Consider the following 8,276-nt stretch of genomic DNA (forward strand, 5'->3'; position numbering starts at 1 on the left):
TGACAGGCAGAATGATAAAGATCTCTTGCATTTATGTGGCAGAGCTTAGCCATTTACAAAGGCTTTCATATTCTCTACCTATGCGATCAACTCTTTGTTTTAGCAGAGGAGTAACTGAGTGATTAAGATGCTCAAGGGCCTGTAGTAGGGGTTGCTTTGCTCCACCTCCTGTGATGTCCACAGACCTGGCCTTGTAACCTTGATTTTGTTGCCATGAAAACGGAAGGAAAGTGTCCCTGACCCTTGATCCCTTTCATGGAGGTACAGGGTCTTGTCACAGGGAAGTAAGACCTGCAGTTTTACAGAGTGGGCACAGTGGAGAGAGGAGGGGACACAAGGGATCCGTTCCTGGGTTTGGGGTGATTCCCAACCCTATGGCTGTGGCAGCATGGCAGCAAGGCTGATATGGGGAGCCACATGCCTCCTTTAGTGTTTTCCTGGCCTAAAGAATGAGGATCTACAACCTGGAACTGGAGATGGAGTCTGGGAGCCCCTGTGGGGAATTGTGTCTATGGCTTATGAGGGCCTGTATGTCTTTCCACTGTGTCCCCTGGTCCTGTGAACAAGAGAGCCTTGTGTATGTGCCCATGAAGTGGACCCTGACATGCTCCTGAACTGGGAAAGTGTCTCCAGCCATGCACACACGTGTGCATGAGCCTGAGTGTGTCTGGGGATACACGCCTGTGTCTGTCAATCCCAGGCTCACTGAGGGTGTGGCTGTCTCTTGGCTGTCTATGCAGGGCTCTGTGTCTAGGAGCGTGTAAGGACGTGTCCCCTCTGCATTGAGCCAGAAACTAGGTCAGCGTGCAGGCGGGAGTGAAGTTAGGGATCGATTCTCCAGCAGTATCAGGCTGAATGGGGAAAGATGGCAGGAGTGGATGAGGAGGAGGGGGAGGGCACAGGGAAAGGCATCCTTGGACCTGGGAGCCCCCAGCCTTTTCTTGACACCTGCCTTGGGGCAAGGGGGACAAAGAACAGACTGGAAGTATCAGAGAAGCTTCCCACACAGGGACCAGAAATGGGGGTAGTGGGGAGAGAAAGGCAGAGGCCGAGATTTGGGGATGTCCTGGCTTGGGGCTAGTGCAGTGGGGAAGCCAGATGTTGCATTAAACAGATGTTTGGGGGATCTCTGGGTGGCACAGTGGTTTGGCGCCTGCCTTTGGCCCAGGGCGTGATCCTGGAGACCCGGGATCGAATCCCACATCGGGCTCCTGGTGCATGGAGCCTGCTTCTCCCTCTGCCTGTGTCTCTGCCTCTCTCTCTCTCTCTGTGACTATCATAAGTAAATAAAAATTAAAAAAATAAAAAATAAATAAACAGATGTTTGGGGCTTTGGTCAAGAAAAATGTCTATTTTTCCCTTGGAAAAAAGGCTGGGGTCTCCCTTGTCTGATACCACCAGACCTGCCACAGCAAGGATCCATAGTGATACCCCTCCCTCCCTCCCTCCCCCCCTCCTCCCTCCCTCCCTCCCTCCCTCCCTCCCTTCTCTCCTTTCACCTGGAGGTAAAGAGAAGCTGCAAGTAGGCCCCAGGAGCCTCTTGCCTGGGTGGGGAAGAGGATCAAGGGCTGTCTGGTTGGATGGGGGGAGTGAGGGCTAGATTTACTTAAGAAAAAGATGGAAAGCATCCGTGTCTAGATACTGATGGAGGGTCTTTGCCAAGGATCTGGGGAGGGGGAAACCTCCATTATTTTTTATCTTGTCCCTGGGGAAGGATGCAACAGAGTCAGGGCACCTGCCTAGGAACCTAACTGCATGGGAAGGGTTTCCTATCCCAGTGAGAATGTTTACTTCTGTGGGCCCTAAGTTCCCTAACCAGGGAGACACTTGTTCATCTCTCCCCCCAGTGCTGGATGCCCATCAACCCAAGCCGCTAAGCCCTAACCCCACAACCCTGCATGTCCCTATACGTGTACTGGGAGCAGGGAATTGGAATGCCAGGGGCCCCAAATAGGGCAGTGAGCCCTCCCCAATGCCGGCCCTCCCCGCGTAGGATGTGCTCTCCTTGTGCCACGGCCCGGTGCCGCCCTGGCCCTGCCTCCACCTTCCTGCTCCCTCCTCCATCTGAGCTGTTGGGGCGGTGGCAGCAGCACCTACTCTCTCAACACCTTCCCCCTGGGGCCCAGCCAAGTACCATTCAGCCTGTGGCCAGCGGGCTCACAGCAGCCCCAGAGCTGGCTGCTGGGCTCCTACCCCTCCCCTCCTCTCCCCTGTGCACCATTCCTCCCATCCCTCCGTAGCTTCTGCATCCCAGGAGTCCACGGAGAGCCCCTGCCACATCTGGGGCCCTTTCTTTAGGTCAGGGACTCTGTTTCAGGCACCCCATCAGTCCAAACCCTGTGTGCTCCATGTCACTCTGTGCCAGTGTGGGTGTCAGCTTAGTCCCTTGTGGGTTCTGAGTCAGTCCAGACCCATGTAGGCATGGTGGGCTCCATTTCCATCGAATTCCTCATGGGCTCCATGAGACTCTGAAGCCAGTCGGGGCTTTTATCTTGTATCGTCAACTCAGTCCCCCTTAGATTCTGTGTCACTCTCAGCCCTGTGGGCTTTGGTGGGTCTGGAGCCCTGTGGACTGCTTCTCCACATGGGCTGCTGGAGGCTCCCGGACACCCTGGCCTGGGCGTTCCATGTCAGCTTAGGCTCAGGCCAGGGCTCCATGGTTGTAATTCCTTGGATACTGCTGGAGCCCATGGAGAGACCATCTGCATCAGCACCCTGGACCCTTAGGGACTCCTGTGACTTCTAAGTCCATCTAAGCAAAGCCGCCTTCATGTCGTTCTAATTCCTTGCAGACCCTTGCTGCTCCGTTGGAGTTTGAGGACCAGCAGCACTGGCATCCCGAGATTTGCTGGAAACGCAGCATCTCAGGTCCCACCCAGACCTGCTGAATGGGAAGCTGCATGGGTCCCCGGACTGCTACGGTCCGATCCGATCTGATCCGTAGAGGAAATGATGAGAGCAGCAGCATCGTAAACCTCACGTCGGTTTGGACCAGGGCAGAATCGCACTGACCCCATGCCACGGGAGCTCTGTGACGCCCAGCTCAATGTGGGTGCTACGATAAAGAGCTTCCAGGGCCCCATAAGAGTTGAGGGGCTCTCTCTGGGACTCTCCACACTTGTGCCTCCTGCGTCATCCACCTCTCTCTTCTTCCTTCTTGAGGCCTAGTCTCCAACCAATTTCTTTCTCCAAAACCAAATGGCTGCTCCCCTGCCCTGTGTCTCCAGCCCCCTCCACCCCGAGTCCAAGCACAAAGGGCTTTTGTCATCCCCACTCTGAGCTTGGCTTTGGGGATCCTTCTGCCCCTCCCTCCCCACCAGCCGCCTGCCGACCTCAGGCCACCCCAGCTGGAGGCTGCTGCGCTAGTTTTCCACGCCTGCTGTTCTCTGCCTCATACACACGTTGCACAGATAGATCCAAAGTCTATATCTATATATACTTCTCACTCCCCCACCCCCGGACGGCGTGTGTCTCGTTTGCCAGGCTGTGGTCGTGCAGTCTGTCGCTCGTTAAGGCACTGTCTCAGATTTGCATGTTTAATATTTTCTCCAGGAAGCGCTCCTGGCTGGGGCCCTGGGAGGTGGTGTGAAGCCGACAGAATGTCAGGCCCCAGAACGATTGCTCACGGGTGGTGGCGGTGGGACGAGTGTCTGGAGGACCGGAGAACGGTGACGCCAGTTCCTGGCTGCTTGTCTGGCTTTGGCACGGGGGTGGGGGTGGGGAGAACATATCAGAGATCAGCACCCCCAGCCTGCACAGGGAGCCTCTTTGGGGGCACTTAGCCATTGGAAGGGTGAACTCTTGACTTGAACTCGCTATTTTAGTTTCAACTGCCCTTCCAGGTCATCATCATCATTTCAGCGTCTGGGGATTTTCCAGTGGGAAGTTTGGTTCCATGGTGAAGTGGCGAGTCACCCCAGAGCCAGGGCAAAACCGTGGAGGCGGACAGGGTGAGTGGGAGGAGAGAGGCAGGAGAGCAGTGCTGGGCGACCTTCGGATATCACTGAGCTCTCTGGGCTCCTGTGAGTGACAGGGGAGGACCATCAGCGACTTTATTCCCTCCCGGGCATGTCAGAGACCTGAGTTAGTGGAAGGCAGTACAGGGTATTGAGGGCAATCTTTTCTGTTCCCAGATATCTGTAGAGAACTTAGCGGGCAGGAGGCGGAAAGGCAGGGGAAGATGAGGCTGTGCCCCAAGGGCAGATGGAAAAATCTGGAGATGGAAGGGAGGGGGAGGGGAGCACAGACAGACACAGGCCTTTCATTCTGACCCTTGGGAGGCATGAAATGCCTGATTGTGCCTGTGTCCAGAGGTTCAGTGGGGCCTGGAGGTCGGGAAGAGAAGGGAGAGCCTGCCCCATCCCCCAAGACCCTTAGGAACAAGATCCCCACACATTCTGCTGTGTCTGGCAAGGCTTCTACAGAAAGGCCTTCTTAGAGAGGGCAGGATGGGGCCTGGCCCCAGACCCTGCTCACCATCCCCCTCCTCTGCTCCAGCCCTGGAGGTTTATCTGTGCAGGACTTAGCCCTGTTTGGTGGTAGGGGCAGGAATGGGTGTGTGGGGGAAGGGCGTGTGTGATTATCTCTCAGCCTACAGTGGGGACACCCTCCTGCCCTAGAGCCACCTGCTCCACAGCTCTTCCCTGTTTCTCCTCCCCTAGGTACCAATTTGGGAAGTCCTACTTGGTGTCTTGCCCCAGTTCTTTCTGCTGCTAGTTCTTTGCACTTCAGTGCAAAAACTCTGTTCTGCCCCCTTGGGGGATTAGGGCCCTCATGTCCTGTGATTTGCTGCTTCTTCCACCCAGGAAAAGGCATCATGTTTCGATATGGAAGCTTGGAAGCCTGGTCTGCTTCTCTGGTCCATTGCTTTGCCCACATACATAGAGGGCTTGGTCTCTCTGTCAAGTGATACCGTCCTGTCTGCATCCCCACCGTCCACCCAATAATAAGGAGCTGGAAGGGAGGCTTTCAAGGGCTTCCAAACAGCCACGATGGACTCTACTAAGCTGCATCCCAAAGCACAGACATAGGACATGTTGGGGAGCCCTCTGCTCCTCACAATGCCCTCCCCTTCTCTAGGTCAGTGGTTTGCAAAAGCCTTTTATGCTTGAGACCTTTTGTCCAATGGGTATCACATAGAAGCAGAGAGAAACAAAACCAGGCAAAGTCCAACTACTGTGATGGAAGCCACTGGTGAGGAGCTGGTGAGACCTGCTTGCTCTACACCTCCTACCTCTTGGAAGCCTCTCTTACCCCTCCCACTACCCTCTAGGGGCTTCTGAGAGGCCCCGCAGGACTCCCAGTGCTTGGCAGAGCACAGCTAGAAAAACACTGATCTGTAAAATCTAGTTTCTTAACGCTTGGAAGCTGCCAATCACAAGGAATGGGGGCCGGCAGAGATAGGAGGAGTGTAAGTGACAGTCCCACAGGTGACAACTTGATGACAAGAGGAGAAAAGGCAGAATGATGCTAAAAAGCAGACATGCAAACTTGAAGGGCTCAAGGCTAGGGCAGTTTAGTTTGGGGGTGACCTTGAACGCTCCTCAAGCATCTTTGGGGGCTGGACTGAGTAACAACACCTGCTCAGAGAGGGGACCTGGGTATCAAGGGAGGGTCATGTTTGGTGGAAAGGAATTAGATGTGAAATTTGAGAATGACTGCCCTCTACAATGATTAGAGTACAGAAACATGGAACAAACGAGGTCCTTGAAAGTGAGCTCTAAGCTCACTGACTACTTGGCAAGACCTCATGGTTTTGAGCAGGGGTTCTCAGGTGCTGGGGTGATGTTGAGCTCCCCTCACTCCTGCCCCAGGGGACATTTGGCAATGTCTGGAGATTTTTTTGGTTGTCACAACTGGGGAGGGGATGCTACTTGCATCTCATGGATAGAGAGAGGCCAGGGATGCTGCTGAACATCCTGTGAGGCACAGGAAAGTCCCCTTCAACAAAGAAGCCCAGAGCCAAATGTCAATATGCTAAGTTGAGAAGCCTTGGTCTAGACGCTAGATGATACCGAGGTCTTTGCTGTATCTATTTATTTCCCCTGCTAGAATGTGTTCCTGTAGGGGCACCTGGGTGGCTTAGTGGTTGAATATCTGCCTTTGGCTCCGGTCATGACACTGGGGTCCTGGGATCAAGTCTTGCATCAGCTCCCTGCAGGGAGCCTGCTTCTCCCTCTGCCTATATCTCTGCCTATGTCTCTATCTCTCTCTGGGTCTCCCATGAATAAATAAACAGAATCTTAAAAAAAAATGTGTTCCTATAAGTTAAGAAATAATGAGTCTTCTACTTGTCTACAGCATCTGTCTCTGCACCGAGTAGGCACTTTTACAGGTACTTGGCAGATGAGTGCATGAACGAACAACTCACCTGGACATAGTGGGCAGCACTCTCCTTTTAGTCCAGAGCCCAGTTTGGCCTGAGGAAGGGGAGTGCTACTTCTCTAGTTTAGGCAATAGACCCTGCAAGGGATCCTGACCCTGGACAACCCTGGGAGAAAGCTGGGGAGGGCTCACCCAAAAGTGCTTGAGCTGTTGACTCAAAAAAGAACAGATGCTCATTCTAAAATATAATTTACATATCATTTGCATATCACTTTGAATATGATTTGCATGCTGCTCCTTTAAAGTCAAAAGGCAGAGATCTCCCACCCTGTCCTGCTGGTCCCCCCACTTCTGTGGAGGCCTCTGTCTGCCCCTCATCACTTTCTTTAGACACTCTCTGGGAAACATCCACCTGTTGGGCTCACACTTGCTTAGGTTCCTCAGGGGCCCAGCACAAAAAACTTAGGAAATTTGCTTTGTGAGATGCCAAAAAAAAAAAAAAAAAAAAAGTAGGCCCCTTGCATTCTACCCAAAGCTTCCATTAAGTTGTGGCCTTTGGTGTCTCCCATGCTTGAGTGTCAGTCTGGCCTCTGCCATTTCACAAATTGTATAATCTTGAGCAAGTTATTTATTCATTTAATCTCTCTGCCCCTCAGCCCCTTCATCTGTGGAATGGGGGCAATAATATTTACCTCATGGACTTACCGTAACGATTCAACAGGAAAACCCATTGAAGCGCCAAGTATTTAGTAGACACTCAAGAGCTGGCAAATGTTGTGCTCACTGTTAACACCTGGTTTCTTTGAAATAGCTGTCACCAGGGAGGAGCTGCTTCCCTGAACTTCTCGCTCTGCAGCTGGCCCCTTCTCTAATATCTTTCCTTCTTGCAACCTTCTCCTCTTTTGGCTTTGAGTTGCCACTATCTTCTAAATTTCCTCCCACCTTGCTGGACTCTCCTTAGTCTGATTCCTACTCCTCAATCCTACCTCTAAAGTTTGGAGGGCCCCAGGGCTTGGTCCAGGACCCCTCATCTTGTCTCTTTACCCATGCGCCCCGAGCCAGGGACCCTCAGTTATCTCTTCAGCCCTGAGACTAATAGTCAACATCTACCTGGTACCTCTACTCCCCATGTCTGAAAGGCCTTTCAAGATCCACATCGTGATTCCTAGTCCTTTTTCCCTTCAAGCCTTTCCTACTTTTAGTCAATGGCTCTGTCCTCTACCCAGTTGCTCAAGCCCCAAACTCAGAGTAAACCCTTGATTTCTCTCTCCCCTCCCCCATGTTATTTATGTATTGCTGTGTCACAGATGATACTCCACAACATAGAGGCTTAAAATAATAAGCATTCATTTTCTCACATAACATATGCTTTTTTGGGTCAGGAATCCGGAAGTGACTTAGGGGGGCTTCAGAGTCTTCAGAGTCATGAGGTTGCAGTCAAGATGTTAGTGAGGGAGGTGCCTGGGTGGCTCAGTCGTTGAGCTTCTGCCTTTGGCTCAGGTCATGATCCAGGGATCTGGGGATCAAATCCCACATCAGGCTCCCCAGAGGGAGCCTGCTTCTCCCTCTGCCTGTGTCTCTGCCTCTCTCAGTGTGTCTCTCATGAATATATAAATAAAATCTTAAAAAAAAAAAAAAGATGCCATTGAGGGTGTAGACACTTCGAAGGCTTGCCCGGGCTGGGGTAAGCTGCTTCCAAAGGGGCTTGTTCACATGCCTGTTGACTTAACGCTGATGGTTGGCAGGAAGCCTACGTTCCTTGTCATAGGGATGTGAGAGAGCTCTTGAGTATCCTTATAACATGGCAGCTGGCTTCCTGTGGAGTGAGTCATCTGAGAGAGAGAGAGCAAAGAGGAAGCCACAATGTCTTCTGGTCTTGTGCCCAAAGTCACACACTGTTAATTCTGCTGTATTCTATTTGTTAGAATGAGTCACTAAGGCCAGCCTTCATT

This window comes from Vulpes vulpes, chromosome 2, assembly GCF_048418805.1.
Source record: "Vulpes vulpes isolate BD-2025 chromosome 2, VulVul3, whole genome shotgun sequence".
Lineage (NCBI taxonomy): Eukaryota > Metazoa > Chordata > Mammalia > Carnivora > Canidae > Vulpes > Vulpes vulpes.